The sequence below is a fragment of the Megascapheus bottae genome, chromosome 3 (genome assembly GCF_031878675.1).
Source record: "Megascapheus bottae isolate mThoBot1 chromosome 3, mThoBot2.hap1, whole genome shotgun sequence".
NCBI lineage: Eukaryota > Metazoa > Chordata > Mammalia > Rodentia > Geomyidae > Megascapheus > Megascapheus bottae.
Window position 1 is genome coordinate 8,094,394 of NC_143511.1, and position 15,382 is coordinate 8,109,775.

At 36.4% G+C, this 15,382-nt stretch overlaps 1 long non-coding RNA gene across 1 annotated transcript; it reads left to right on the forward strand.

Moving 5' to 3' along the window:
• Window positions 1-2,034: 2,034 nt before the first annotated feature.
• On the forward strand, window positions 2,035-12,500 carry LOC150064906 (uncharacterized). Its single transcript, XR_016534720.1, has 4 exons — window positions 2,035-2,113; window positions 5,257-5,336; window positions 5,895-5,980; window positions 12,410-12,500. It is a non-coding gene; the product is annotated as an uncharacterized LOC150064906 (long non-coding RNA).
• Window positions 12,501-15,382: the final 2,882 nt, after the last annotated feature.

Here is a 15,382-nt window from a genome sequence, read left to right on the forward strand (position 1 = left end):
GGTCTTCATAGCATATCACCAGACTGTTATAGTTATAATCAGCCTTAATAAGAACCCAGGAACAAACTGAGGACTACTTTCAAGGCACATCCTTGAAGGTCTTTCCTATTTGAAAATAGATGAATTTTCTTGCGCATCAACTGAAGCATTCTATTGGGAGGTTACCCAAACTCATCTATAAAGCTTTCAATTTTTATCTCATACTCATTTGGGAAGGCTTTAGAAACTATCAAGAAAGAAAACTAGCAAATCCTTACTGGAAATCCTAATCCTTACTAATTTCCTTTACTTTTACTAGAACATAAATAAGCCAAACTTAGAAAAATATGCTTTTTGGTTATCTTATATCTGAATGATCTTTATTAGGAAAGGCAAGATCTCTTTCATAAATGGAACAAAATACAGTTGGGATCATTCAAAATTGCATTAGTAAATCATGTTTTGAAAGTCAGTCTCATCCTCATCTTCTGATTGTTCTATTTTATTGTTAATCTGTGATATACAACACGGTAGGAGTTGTATATGTTCACAGCAATATAATGCACTGTTTTTAACTTGTTCTGGATTTATCTTTTCAAGGTCAAAGCATTCCAGTCTGCCTAAGAAACTACTTGGTGGAGATCATTTTTTCATAAATTCCATATCTTCTTAATTCCCATGCATGTTTAAAATTCTAATCAGAATGTGAAAAGCCACATTTAAAAGCGATAAAATGGAGAGAAGCAAAAGCTTTCATCTGCCACTATGTCGTTCCTATTTATTTTATGACACATTAACAAAAAGCCTATTTTCCCCATCTCATCAAATGTGTCAGCAATAATGACCTGATATTAAGAATTAAGGGGAGGGTTTTTGTTTGTTTGTTTGTTTCCTTTTCTCTGTTCCTTCTATATTCTTTGGGTACTGTGAGTTACTCTACTGGGGCAGTACTTAGACAAATACTCTCATCCCTTCTCATCAGTCAGCTCTTTCATGTTAGTACAACTTGAAAGTACCATGATCAATCATTGTTTCTTCAGCTGCCAGCCAAAATGTTCATTTTGTGAATACTGAACCAGCATTCCAATCAAGGACAATAGAGAAGTCTCATAGTTAATTTTAAATGCTCGATCTGGAAGAGATAAAACTCTGTAAAGGGGTTTTATAAGTGGGAAATGTTAAGTCATCTGTGCCTCTGCTACTAGTATTGAAACATTGAAAAGGAAAATAACAAACAAGGTAAGGGAAATAAACATTAGCTTGCTGCATGTCCTGAAAGCAATAGCTCCCACAGACTATGTTGTAGGCTACGTGAACGGCTTTTTTCATCACAGGAAAATGCACATTTAACAGGCAATCCAGCTGGGCACTGGTGGTTCATGCCTGTAATGCTAGTTATTTGCTAATTATTCAGGAGTCTGACATCTGAGGATTGCAGTTGAAGTCTGCCCAAGCAGGAAAGTCCAGGAGACTCCTATCACCAATTAACCACCAAAAATTCAAAAATGGAGCTGTGGTTCAAGCGGTAGAGCACAAGCCTTGAGCAATAAGCCCCTGGGACAGCACCTAATCCATGAGTTCAGGACCAGCACAAAAACAAAAACAAAACATTAAAACAACAAAAATCCATCCAAAAGAGTAAAAACATCTGAATAAGGAATAGATAAAGCCCCGAGGAATAAAGTTAAAGTAAGAAAACACTGAATGAGGATATGGTAAAGAGCAAATACCTGGTAATAAAAAAAAAATCTACCTAAACTAATTCTACCTAACCAATTACATAGGAGGTATCAAGATTATAGCTGGCAAAATATAGCCATATCTGGCATTGAGAGTTGGGTATTAACTAGCCTGTTTTGGCTGCCTCCTTGCTTCTTCTAGGTTCTCTTCAGGATACAATCATGTCCCTTCTGCTCATTGTGGGGGGACTGTTGCATTTCTTCCTATCTACACTTGGTACAAAGGGCAAAATAAATCAGCAAATAAGCAAACACATGACTACAAACAGAACATCATAATGGTTTGTGCTCCAGAAATACATGCTCAGTGAATGAACTGTGATATTTCTACAACTTAAAAAAATAGTTCTACTACCATTAACTACCAAAGGAAAATATGGAAAAGGAAAAGGACAGTAAGTAGGATCAAATTTTTGCATTATTAACTCAACTTGATATAGTTTGCTTATTTCTAAAAGTGCAGATATAATAGTAACTTAAAAGTGTATTTCATGGGCCGGGAGTTTGGCCTAGTGGTTAAAGTGCTTGCCTAGCATGAGCGAAGACCTGGGTTCGATTCCTTGGTACCACATACACACAAAAAAGCTGGAAGTGGTGCTGAGGCTCAAGTGGTAGAGCTCTAGCCTTGAGAAAGGCCAAGGACAGTGCCCAGGCCCTGAGCTCAAGCCCAGGACTGGCAAAAAAAGTGTATTTCATGGCATTGCATTTTAGACTTTGAGGAATAAAAATAAAAGTGTGTATTGAGTAAAGATTTTATAGTACTTTTAAGTAGGAGACATCAGGTATAAACATATAAATGGCTACATAAATACAATGACACTCCTAATATTCATATAGTTGACTAAGAAAAACAAAAGATATTAGGAATTTGAAAGGGGACTGGATTTCCTAACTTTGTCTCCTACATTTACATGTTGTGTCAGCTAGGTTAGTTATTTTACTTCTTTGAGTCGTTTTTCTCTTTCATTGGAAAAGTTAATATACAATTGGAACTAACTGGGTGAACCTCTACATTAACTGCCACAGATAAGACATTTGATATAAACAACAAAAATTCTTGAAATTATTTGTTTTTGTGGTCTTTCACAATCTTCTCAGTTTGTTTACTGAAGTAATTCATTCTAAGTCTTAGAGCAGTCTGGTTAAAACAGAAAAGTCAGGATGGTTAATTTTTCTCTAATCTTTAGAATTTAGAGTCAGAATCTATGAAGTTTCATTTTATGTGGTTAAGTTCAAGCTGAGAAAAAGCCCACCAAACCAATTTCATCAAAGAAACAGCAGATTTGATTAGAAGAAAATGTAGGTTACATGCTTTGTCTTACTGACTTTGTGGTTGAATGAAAGAATTCCTTATCCTCAATCTTCATCTATAATCCTAGAAATTTTCCACAGAACAGAAACAATCATCAAAGGGCAAATAAGAACTTGTATTTCTCCATTTAGTAATTCAATCTTTAAAAATTAATTGCTGTATATTTCCCTATTAGGAAATTTAAATCCTGGGGACTGCTCCTAACTGATTGTACTAAAATAGAATTCCCTTTTCCCATACTCATGTCAGCTTCATGCAAATGGGTCTGAGAGTGCCTTTAGAATAAAACCAGCTGGAGTCTCTGCACTTATTTGAGTCCAGTTTTCTAGGCTTAATTTTGATTTATAACTATTGAAATTACATCAGGCATTCTCACTGCTTCAAAAAGTGGCTCTGATTTTACCAATGTATGAGAGAGACTGGAATTATTTACCAACACATTGAGTTAGGAACATTTCCTCTCGGTACAGGCAAAATCTATAATGTGCCTAATAATTTATTATTTTTAGTGTGTGTGTGTGTGTGTGTGTGTGTGTGTGTGTGTGTGTGTGTGTGTGCAAATACTAGGTCTTGAACTTAGCCTGGATGCTTTCTCTTAGCTTTTTTATTCAAGGCTACCACGTAGACCCCAGTTCTGCTTTTCACCTTTGGGTTGTTAGTTTCAGATGAGTTTTATGGACTTTTCTGCCTGGGCTGGCTGTGAACCATGATCCTTAGAACTCAGCCCCCAATGGAGCAAAGATTACAATTATGAATCACCAGTGTCTAACTTAGAATATATCTTTATGTCCATGTTGTACTTGAATTTCTAAGTATGTGATTGTGTTATCTCCAACAGCTGTGAGTATTAGATTTTTCAAATCCAACTAGAAGGAATCAAATTACTTATTTTCCACCTTTACTAAGTGACTTCAAGGTTATAGCTATTAAGGGTTTCAGATAAACATTTGACATGCCATCTGGTGGCAGTGCGCAAAGGATATACACAAATATCCTTGCTTTATATTCATGCTGTCTTCACTACAGGTAATCCTCACCCAGTGACATCCTGTTAAGGAGAGCAACAAGTCTTTTGTTTGTAGCCAAAGTCAGTATTCTATTTATCAGACACCAAATTCACAGGAGATTAGTTAAAGATGTTTTGTTTTGGGAAAGGAAGTGGTACATACATAGACCAATTGCTTGCATTTTTTCTCCTAGCAATAACTATAATTACTTAATTAATGGTAAATTGTAATTAATAAAAAGTAAAAGTTATAGGGGACCAAGACATGTGAAAGGGTATCAATGTATGGGAATTAATGCACCATCTATCTGGCAAATATCATGTAACCCTTCTATTAATTACAATAAAAAATATATGAAAAAAGTAAAAGTTGTACAAAAAGTGAAAGTCAACTTTGACTAATAAAATATTCTAAATATGATAGTTTTCAAGAGTTCTGAGACATTGTAAATATTAGTCAACACTGTGGAACTTTTATACCATCTGCTCCCTAAGAGTATAATGGTCCCCTTGGATCCTAATATAGCTGCCCTTATGCAGCTCTTGAAATGTCTTTTTATTTTGCCAGTCCTTTTACTCAGGGCCTAAGCACTGTCCTTGGGCTTTCTCAAGGCTAGAGCTCTACCACTTGAACCACAGCACTACTTCTGGCTTTTTCTATATCATGCTGGCTTCATGCATGCTAGGCAAGCACTCTACCAAAAGGCCAAATTCCAGGCCCTTGAAATCTCTATTTTGTGCAGACTATTTTTTTTGGTTGGTCATGGGCATAAACTCTCGGCCTAGGTTCTGTCCCTGAGCTATTCAGCTCAAGGCTAGCACTCTACTACTTGAGTCCTGGGTTCCTATGAATATAACTTTTTGTGATTAAAGTCACTTGAAGATGTAGTTAATATTATGGATGTGAAAATAAGAAGAGGATCCCACTGTAGTGGGATCCATCTAATGGCACAAAACAGAGAAATGTTTGTGGAGTTCAGAGAGATTCAGAAGGCTATGGAATCAGAGAGATGTAAAGTATAAGAGGATGTTGACTTGTTCATGAGGGCAGGTATGAGAAAGGACATGAAAAGAAAGGAGGGAAAGTAATATGCAGCTACTGATGATTGCCAACAAGAGTGTAGACCTCAAGGTTTAAGTAGACCTTAGGGCCTGAAAGGAACTAAATTTAATCATAAGCTGAATGACGACACAAACTAATATCCACTCCTCATCTTCAGGATGGAACAGCTTTGCCACCATCTTGGTACCAAGAAAGGACCCACCTTAGACACACTGTACCCAGACTTCTGAGAGTGCGGTAATATATTGGTATTGCTTTAAGATATGTTTGTGGACATTTTTATATAAAAAAGCAGGAAAGTAATACATGGTATGTCCTGTCCATAGTATATTATATTCTTGTTTTCCTTATATCAAAGAAAAACAGCCTGTGCTCTAAACTCTACATGGCATTCTTCCAGTCATTTTTTTCTCCTTTCTTTGGTATACAAGTTACACAGATAGTAGGTGCATTCTGTGATTAACAAATACAGGCAGTACTTATCATTTAAAAGAATCATTGTTTCCTCACATTTTCTAAAGTATCCTTGAGTATGTCTTTACAATGACTTCTTCATGCTTAAACATTTTGGTTTGGTAAAGTTAGAAGTAGATCCAAAGGAATGACCAAACCTGAAGGCATTTAAGCCATTAATAGCATCAAATGACATTGCTCCTCCTATGTAGCTTTTTGGGAATGTAACAAGCTCTGATATTCAGGTGAGCCTCATGTAATTTAGTTGTCAAAGAGATGAAGCACAACCCTTTTATTTAATTTATATAAAATCAGTATCGACTTGACTGTGTCCTTTGCCAGGCCAATGGCAATTTTTCCCGGACAAGATAGTTGGTAAATGGTGGAGCCAAACAAAGAATAAAAGAAGACTTCAGGGGAGATAAAAGGTAAGATCAAAGGTTCCCTGGGACTCCTAAGGTTTTTTTTCTTTTTTTTTATAGTAATTAGTAAAAGGGTTACATGATATTTGCCAGATAGAAGGTGCATTAATTCACATACATTGATACCCTTTCACATGTCTTGGTACCCGTTTCCCTCCCCCCCACACCCCCCACCCGTCTTGGTTTTCCCCCCTTCCCTATCAAATTTCAAATATTCAAATACAAATAAATTCAATATATCAGATAACAAAGTGAGATACTATACCAATATGAGATAACCAAGGGACAGCAAAGGAGATGAGAGACAACATAGTACATTAAGGACAACAATCATTCATTATATGGCTTTTGTTTCACTATCCTGGAGGTCCTTTCAATTAGCTTCACATTATATGTCCTTATGTATCAAGATTTTGCTCTATTGCAAATCTCTGCTACTAGAGCCCAAGGTTTCTACTGATTATGATGAATGAGGGAAACCATTGAGCCTAAGTTCCTTTGAGTCTGGCTTACTTCACTTAATATGATTTTTTCTAAGTCTTTCCATTTCCTAACAAATGGGGCGATGTCATTCTTTCTGACAGCAGAATAGAATTCCATTGTGTACAAATACCACAACTTGTTGATCCACTCATCAACTGAGGGACATCTAGGTTGGTTCCATATCTTTGCTATGGTGAATAGTGCAGCAATGCACATTGTCGTGCTAGTAGATTTAGTATGCCCTTGTTTCTGGATGGTTGGGTAAATGCCAAGTAGTGGAATTGCTGGGTCATAGGGGAGTTCTATGTTTAGCCTTTTGAGGCACTGCCAAACAGCTTTCCATAGTGGTTGAACGAGTTTGCACTCCCACCAACAGTGTAGTAGTGATCCCTCCTGGCCACATCCCCTCCAGCATCTGTTGTCATTCGTTTTCCTGATCTTGGCCATTCTAGCTGGAGTGAGGTGGAATCTTAGAGTTGTTTTGCGTTGCATTTCTTATATGACCAGAGATGTTGAGCATTTCTTCATGTGTCTATAGGCCATTTTTGTTTCTTCTTCAGAGAAGACTCTCTTTAAGTCTTTGGCCCATTTTTTAATGGGATGGTTGTTACTTTGGAGGTTAGTTTTGGAGTGATTCAATTTTTTGAGTTGTTGCTATATTTTAGATATGAGGCCTTTGTCCGTTGTTTGGTTGGTGAAGATCTTCTCCCACTCTGTAGGCTTCCTGATTAGTTTACTAGCTATGTCCTTTGCCATACAAAAGCTCTGCAGTTTAATGCAGTCCCACTTATCCAGCCTTTCTCTGATTTGTTGTGATTCTTGGTCTTTATTAAGAAAGTTTCGACCTGTGCCAAGGAGGCCTAGTGTATCTCCTATTCCTTCCTGTAGAGTTTTCAGTGTGTCAGCTTTTACCTCCAGGTCTTTGATCCATTTGGAGTTAATTCTAGTGCAAGGTGACAAAGAAGGATCCAGCTTTAGTTTTCTGCAGGTGCTTAACCAGTTCTGCCAGCACAACTTGTTGAAGAGGCTATCTTTCTTCCATTCTATTTTTTTGGCTCCCTTGTCAAAGATTAGGTGGCCATAGGTCTGTGGTTTAATATCTGGGTCCTCAGTTCTATTCCATTGGTCTTCAGGCCTGTTCCTGTGCCAGTACCAAGCTGTTTTGAGAATTATAGCTCTGTAATAGAGTCTAAAGTTTGGAATTGAAATTCCTCCAGCGCTGTTCTTTCTGCTAAGAAGTGTTTTTGCTATACGGGGTCTTTTATTATTCCATATGAAATTTTGGATTGCCTCTTCTATTTCTTTAAAGAATGACATTGGGATGTTGATGGGTATTGCATTGAATTTGTAGATAGCTCTTGGCAAGATTGTCATTTTCACAATGTTGATTCTTCCAATCCAGGAGCATGGGAGGTTTTTCCATTTCCTTAGTTCTGCTTTCATTTCCTTTTTTGGGTTTTAAAGTTTTCGTCAAAAAGGTCCTTTACATTCTTAGTTAAGCTAATTCCTAGGTACTTTATTTTCTTTGAGGCTATTGTAAAAGGAGTTTCTTTCCTGATTATTGCCTCGTTCCTCTCACTGTTGGCATAAAGGAAGGCAGTTGATTTTTGAGGGTTGATTTTATAGCCTGCTACTTTTCCAAAGCTTTGAATCAGCTCAAGAAGCTTGGGAGTAGAGTCTATAGGATTCTTTAAATACAGAATCATGTCATCTGCAAAGAGGGATAGTTTTATTTCCTCTTTCCCTACTTGGATCCCCTTTATGCTTGCTTCTTGCCTTATTGCACTGGCTAGGAATTCTAGTACTATGTTAAAGAGGAGTGGAGAGAGTGGGCATCCTTGTCTCGTTCCTGATTTTAGAGGGAATGGCTTTAGATTTTCACCATTAAGTGTAATACTAGCAGTAGGTTTCTCATACACAGCCTTTATTACATTGAGGAATGTTCCATGGATTCCTAGTTTCTCCAGAGCTTTTAACATAAAGGGGTGTTGGATCTTGTCAAATGCCTTTTCCGCGTCTATTGAGACAATCATGTGATTTTTGTCCTTGCTCCTGTTGATGTGTTGAATTATATTAATTGATTTGCATATGTTGAACCAGCTTTGCCTCCCTGTGATGAATCCAGTTTGATCATAGTATATAATTTTTTTGATGAGTTGTTGTAGACGGTTGGGCAGTATTTTGTTGAGAAGTTTTGCATCGATGTTCATCAAAGATATAAGTCTATAGTTCTCTTTCTTTGATGAATCTTTGTCTGGTTTGGGGATGAGGGTTATACTGGCTTCATAGAATGAGTTTGGTAAGGAACCTTCATTTTCAATTTCGTTGAAGAGCTTGAGGAGTATTGGTGTGAGCTCTGCTTTGAAGACCTTATAGAATTCAGCTGTGAATCCATCTGGCCCTGGGCTTTTCTTAGGTGGAAATTCTCTAATTGCCATTTCTATTTCAGAGCTTGAAATAGGCCTGTTGAGTTGGCTTAGTTCTTGTTGGTTCAGTTTGGGTATGTTAATATTGGCTAGGAATTCATCCATTTCATCTAGATTCTCAAATTTGTTGGCATAAAGGTTTGAGAAGTATTCCCTCATGATATTCTGGATCTTGGTAATTTCTGTCGTGATATTACCATTTTCATCTGCGATTTTGTTTATTTCGATATGCTCTCTTCTTTTTTTGGTAAGATTTGCTAAGGGCTTGTCAATTTTGTTAATTCTTTCAAGGAACCAACTCCGTGTTTTGTTGATTCTTTCTATAGTTTTTTTGGATTCCAAATCATTTAATTCTGCTTTGATTTTAATTATTTGCTTTCTTCTACTGGGATTAGGGTTGGTTTTTTGCTCTTTTTCCAGGAGCTTAAGGTGAGACATTAACTTGTTGGTTTGCAATTTTTCCAACTTGTTGTTGTAGGCACTCAGCGCTATAAATTTTCCTCTGAGTTGGGACTCCTAAGTTTAAGCCATCTCTTACCTGCTATTAAGCTCAAAGTTTCTGTGACCTTGCAATACGAATAATAACAGCACCAACTTGAAAAGTCCTTGGAATCCTCCTATTGCAGATACCATTAACTAAGTGCTAGCAGAAAACAGATTTTATTCTCCCTGTATGTCAATTTGTTGGGTAGATCTTGGAATTAAAAAGCAAAGATTGACAAAATGTATTAATCTTTCAGTCTCTTTAGAGAAAAAATATTCAAGAATAAATTTGTATTTTGATGCTTAAACTAAAAGGTACCTGAAGAGCAAGACTCAAGCTAAAAATCGTCTCTCAAATTGTCCAAACCTACCCATTCCAGTATATTACAGAGAAGAATAAACCTGGTCCTAACTAAAGATGGCTATTTAAAGCCCAAATCTCTCTAAATTAGTGCTAAATAAGCACTTCTTCCTATAGGTAAACTGTCTCAAAGTTATTCATCATAACTGGTATTGCAAAAGAATTTTTTTGGAATAGGGGGCATTTCTAACATCTATAAGGTTTTCTTTTGTGTGAAAATACACAGAGAAAAGTTTTTCTCTCATAATTTTTTTATCAGTCCAGGTTTCTTTTTTTTCTTGCCTTACTACCATCCCTTATAATATATATATTTATATATATATTACATATATGCATATATACATATATTCATATATATTATAGTTATTACTATTACTTTCCAGATCTTCAAACACATAAAATTATCTCCAAATGTATTATTGTCATCTTTTTCCAAAGGGAAAGGAAGGCAACAGTAGCTCACACCTGTAATCCTAGTTCAGGAGGCTAAGATCTGAGGATCATAGTTCAAAGCCTGCCCAGGCTTGAAAGCCCACGAGATTTTCTTTTCTTTTTTTTTTTTTTTTGCAAGTCCTGGCTTGGGCTCAGGGCCTGAGCACTGTCCCTGGATTTTCTCAAGGCTAGGGCTCTACCACTTGAGCAACAGCACCACTTCTGGCTTTTTTTTTGCTACATATGTGGTACTGAGGAAGCAAACCCGGGTCTTCATGCATGCTAGACAAGCACTCTACCACTAGGCCAAACTCCCGGCCCCAGATATTTTAATTGTGTATGTGGTTTTTTTTTGTTTTGTTTTTGCCAGTTTTGCACTCTACCACTAGGCCAAACTCCCAGCCCCCCATGAGATTCTTATTTACAGTTAACCAACAGATAATTGGAAGTGGTGCTGTGGCTCAAGGGTTAGAGTTTTAGCATTGAGGTGAAGATTTCAGGGACAGCACCCAGGCCTACAATTCAAGCACCACAACTGACACAAGAAAAAAAAAGTAAGGATGGCAGTTGTTAGGACAATTGCAGAGATTAGGATTCTTAGGTTCAAAAAAATTAAAGAAACTTTCTTCCGTGCCTCTTCAATGATTGAATGCCTCCAGTAAGTCATTAAACCCTGAAGGGAGGAGAACACGATTTTTGCTACCTACCTACCTACCTACCTAATTCTGCTTGATATTACAGTTATACATCTTCCACTTAGAATTTGCATACTGACTGCTCAATCATTTCTACAGAATCTCTCAAAGGATCTCAAGACTTGGTCATGTTTGGATTGTGATATATCTGACAAATAGTTAACATAAAACAAATAATTGCTAATAATGTCTTCAACTGTATAACCAGTGATGGAAAATGATAACTACATTTCCAGAATTCTTTAATCTAGTTTTAAAAAGCCTACACCACAGAAAAGAAAGCCTAATATTATCTTGAAAAAAAGCACCACCTGGTTCCATGACTTTTAGAAAAGGACACATTCTTAGAAACTTACCAAGTCAATGGTGCTGTGGCCCAAGTGGTAGAGCACTAGCTTTGAGCTGAATTACTCAGGGACAGTGCCCAGGCCACGAGTTCAAGCCCCACGACTGGCAAAACAGAAAAAGAAAAAAAACAAAAACAAAAGAAAACTCACCATGTCCACTACCATTTTCCACAAGCACTAAAATATGAGGAAAGCCACTAGGTCAGTGCTTCTCAAACATACTGTGCATGGAACTTATTTTTCTATTAACATGAAGCCATCCTAGAAGTCATCTTTGTGAATCATTCTACAGTTAAAACTGTCACCTAATATATTTGTCACGAAGGGTACTTCACACTTAAAAGTATTTTTTTTTCAATTGTATCCTGTATGGCTTATAGCACAGACAACAAGAAACATCTGAGAAAACTACAAGCATAGCCAATTCACAAGCTCCACAGAATTATATAGTATAACAGACATGGTTATTTTTCTCTGTGTAATCTATACACATATAGACTTACTGAATTTATGATGATTTAACCTCTATTTTTTCAGACTAATGAATTTTAACCAGTATTTCATACATTTTTCCACAAAACATCCCTTAGGATGAAATCATGCATTCATGTATTGATATTTTACCTATTTATCCACAGATAAATTCACCAGAATATACCATAACCAATATGCTTTACTTGGTGAATAGGACTGTCTTTATGCAACGTACCATATAAAAGTAATATTTATTTATTATCCAAGTTATAATTATTTCCTAAATTTTGAAAATTGTCATTAATTTCTTCTCCAGAATTCCCTATTTTTTTGTCTAATGCCTCTATCAAACCAAGTTAATTCCCTCCACTCCCCAGTTGTAAAAAGGTATAGTAAAGAGATGCCTAAATCTACACTAAAATGAGAAAAAAATTTAAAAGAAGAAGAAAACAAAGACCAACAGTCTCAATCAATATTCTCAAATATTGTGTTAAATCTCTTTATTACAGTTCAGATTGCTCATTTCATTTATTTGTACATAAGGTAGATTTTGCAGCACAGTAAACTAATAATAAGAAATAAATCTTCACAAGGACAGTTTTATGAACAGTGGCTCTTCCATGTAGATGATGAAAGAAAAGCACACAAAACTCCTAAGAGTGAGGATAGACTTGGGGGACAAGAGGAAGACTCAAGTATACCTGTCAAGAAATTAATCATGTTTTACGCTGCAGGTGAGGATTTTCTGAAGATGGCTACAGTCGTGCATTAGGTTGATTGACTTCTGGACCACAAAGTCTGAAATATCCAGATGGCAGCTCAAGGAATGGGAAATTTGTGGTGCAATAATCAATTTCCAGAAAGGAGGAAAAATAAAGGTAATTTCAAATTGTGTCATACAATTTTGTGAAAGCCTTCTCATAGGGATTGGTTTCATTTGAAAATGAAAATGATTTGTGTTGTTACTAAAATGATAACTTATGAGGAACATTTATTCATCATATATGTGTCTATAAAACACAAACCTCCTATGAAATGATGATTCCTAGCATAATTCTATTATAACTCATAGGTAAATAATTTCTAATGTGCAATAAAATGGTATTTTGATAAAGATATCCAGGTTGTGGAACTTGAACTCTGGACCTGGGTGTTGTCCATGAGCTCTTCAGCCTACCATCTATCAACCTACCATTGAGCCAAGCCCCATTTCATACTTTTCTAGAGGGTAATTGGAGCTAAGAGTCTCAGATCCTTTTGTGCCCAGGCTGGCTTTGAACCTTGATCCTCAGACTCCTGAGAAGCTAGTAAAATTTAAAAGTCACATTTTGTTTTTTCAAGCCTGCTTGATTTACAGTGTTAATAACCTAAACTTCTAGTGTGTGTGCATGTGTGTGCGTGTGTGCGTGTGTGTGTGTGTGTGTGTGCGTGTGTGTGTGTGTGTGTGTGTGTAAGTGAGGGATGTTCCTTGACTTTGACCTCAGGACGTGGGTCTGTCCCTGTGCTTTTTTTTTTTGCTCAAGGATAGATCAAGAAGCTTGAGCCACAGCTCTACTCCCAAATCTAATTTCTTATTTAATTCATCCTATTCTTTCTGCCTCTGCTTCCACCTCTTCCAACTTTCTTCTTCTTCCTCTCCTCCTCCTCCTCTTTCTCTTCTTTCCTTCTCTTCTTTTGTTTTTTTAAAGAGTCTCTTTCTGTTATTCAGAATGGCTTCCAGTTGATTCCTGGGCTTAAAAGAACCTCCTGTCTTAATCAACTGGATATCTGGGATTCAGGTATGTGCCATCATGCCTGACAGGTGGTCCTTTAAGCTCTATTTTATTCATAGAAATTAGTGAATAAATCCAATCCTTTCAGTGGATTGCATTGAACCAGACAGATAGTATCAACAGTAATAATAAATTAATCAGGTGATTGAGTAGTTTATGGTAAGGATGGTATGTGAGGTTTTACACTGGGACTGGTCTTAACAGTATATTCTTGAAACTGTCCTAAAAATTTAATAAATTGGAGATTTCCCACTTGGTAAACAAACTCTTTTGAAAACATTACTCAAGATGAACATTTATTTTAAAAGCAATGTTCACAAACAATAAACACACATATATATATATATTCATTGTAGCATATATATATATGGTCCCATTATTTAAACATACTTAGTCAAATGTCTAAGTTTCCTATGAAGTCTGTAATATTCCTATAAGTGAGAATGCTATAATGTTTGAATATTTAAAATATCAATGTGATAGCAGATGAAAAAGACATAATGGAATTTAGCTTTTTTCTTTAAATAAGAAGCAAAGGACCATCAGAAATAATTGTTAGATCAGATTCCACCTATTTTTCTTCATTCGTTAATGTATAGTCATTTTTTTTCTTTCTTGAATAGCCAATTTATTTCATGGCACGTTTCAAATGAAGTTATATGTGGCTTATCTTGTATTTATTTTGCACTGGTGTATTGAACATGTTTTCCATGTTAAATTTGAACTGTCATTCCTATTGAATATGTACTGCTGTCTCTAATGTCTCCCATCTTAAAGCTTTCATTTTATTACCTGAATATTTTCTGAGGAGAGAAAAAAGTAAAATAAGCATGTGTGCATTAGCATGGCTTTACCTTTGAGCTGCCTTGCTGGTTTCATCACCTTTGGAAGGAACTGCATTTCACACTTAAGCTGTTCCACTGCAGAATGATAAGTGAGAACCATCCTGCCGATATTCACAGCTATAAAAAAGACATCCAGGTACACCTGTCTTTTGAATCAGAACCTAGCTAGCCCCTCTCACATTTACAGAATTGCTTTGGAGAGGAGTTAAACCTGGATGACTTCCAAGCTAGTTAAAAATAATTCTGGGAGGAAAAGTGCAGTGTTGGTGCTCGGCAATCGAAACATGAGTAATGTTCAACAGCAGCAGATTCCTTTCAGACTGTTAGATGCTCATTTCAACTTCTAAATTTCTTGCAGGAGTTATCTCGTATTTACAGCTTTCTCCTGCTAAACATATTGAAAATGCAGTCAAACAGCTTTTTTATCATTTCAAAACTCGAGCTCAAATTTAATCTTGCTGCCCTGATGGAGCCCAGGAAGCTGCTAGGGCACTTCCATTATATCCAGTCCTGACTACAAAGCTCCTAGTCATTCTTCACAGCTGTGACAGCATCATTCATTTAGAACAATGGAATCGATCTAGAAAGAAGCCAGGGGCAATGAACTCTGGGTATCCTATAGAAGCGAATATCCGATCTAGTTGACAAATGCTTCCCTCTTCATCCTTTGCCTAGAGATAAAGTATCACATCACTGGGACGTTAGCTTCTAGAAAATATTACAGATTTTCTTGAGGCTATTAAAATTGATTACATTTAAATCTCTATAATCAGGTATATAGCTCATAATCCCTAGCCAACTAGGTTAGAATTGTGTATCATTAATGTGCATCTTATTTCAGAAAATAGATTACTGAGCACTTAGTTTTGCATAAGAATTTCAGGTGTGGTAAAAAAGTAATCTATTACGCTCTGATTTATATAAGAACAGAAGACCTAGCCAGGCACTGTTGCCTGTAGTTGGTCAGGAAGTGAGATCTGAGGATCATGGTTTGAAACCAGACAGGACAGAAAATTCTCATGAGACTCGTATTTTCCATTCTCTAAAAAAAAATGAAGTGGAGCTGTGGCTCACGTGTTACTGTGCTAGT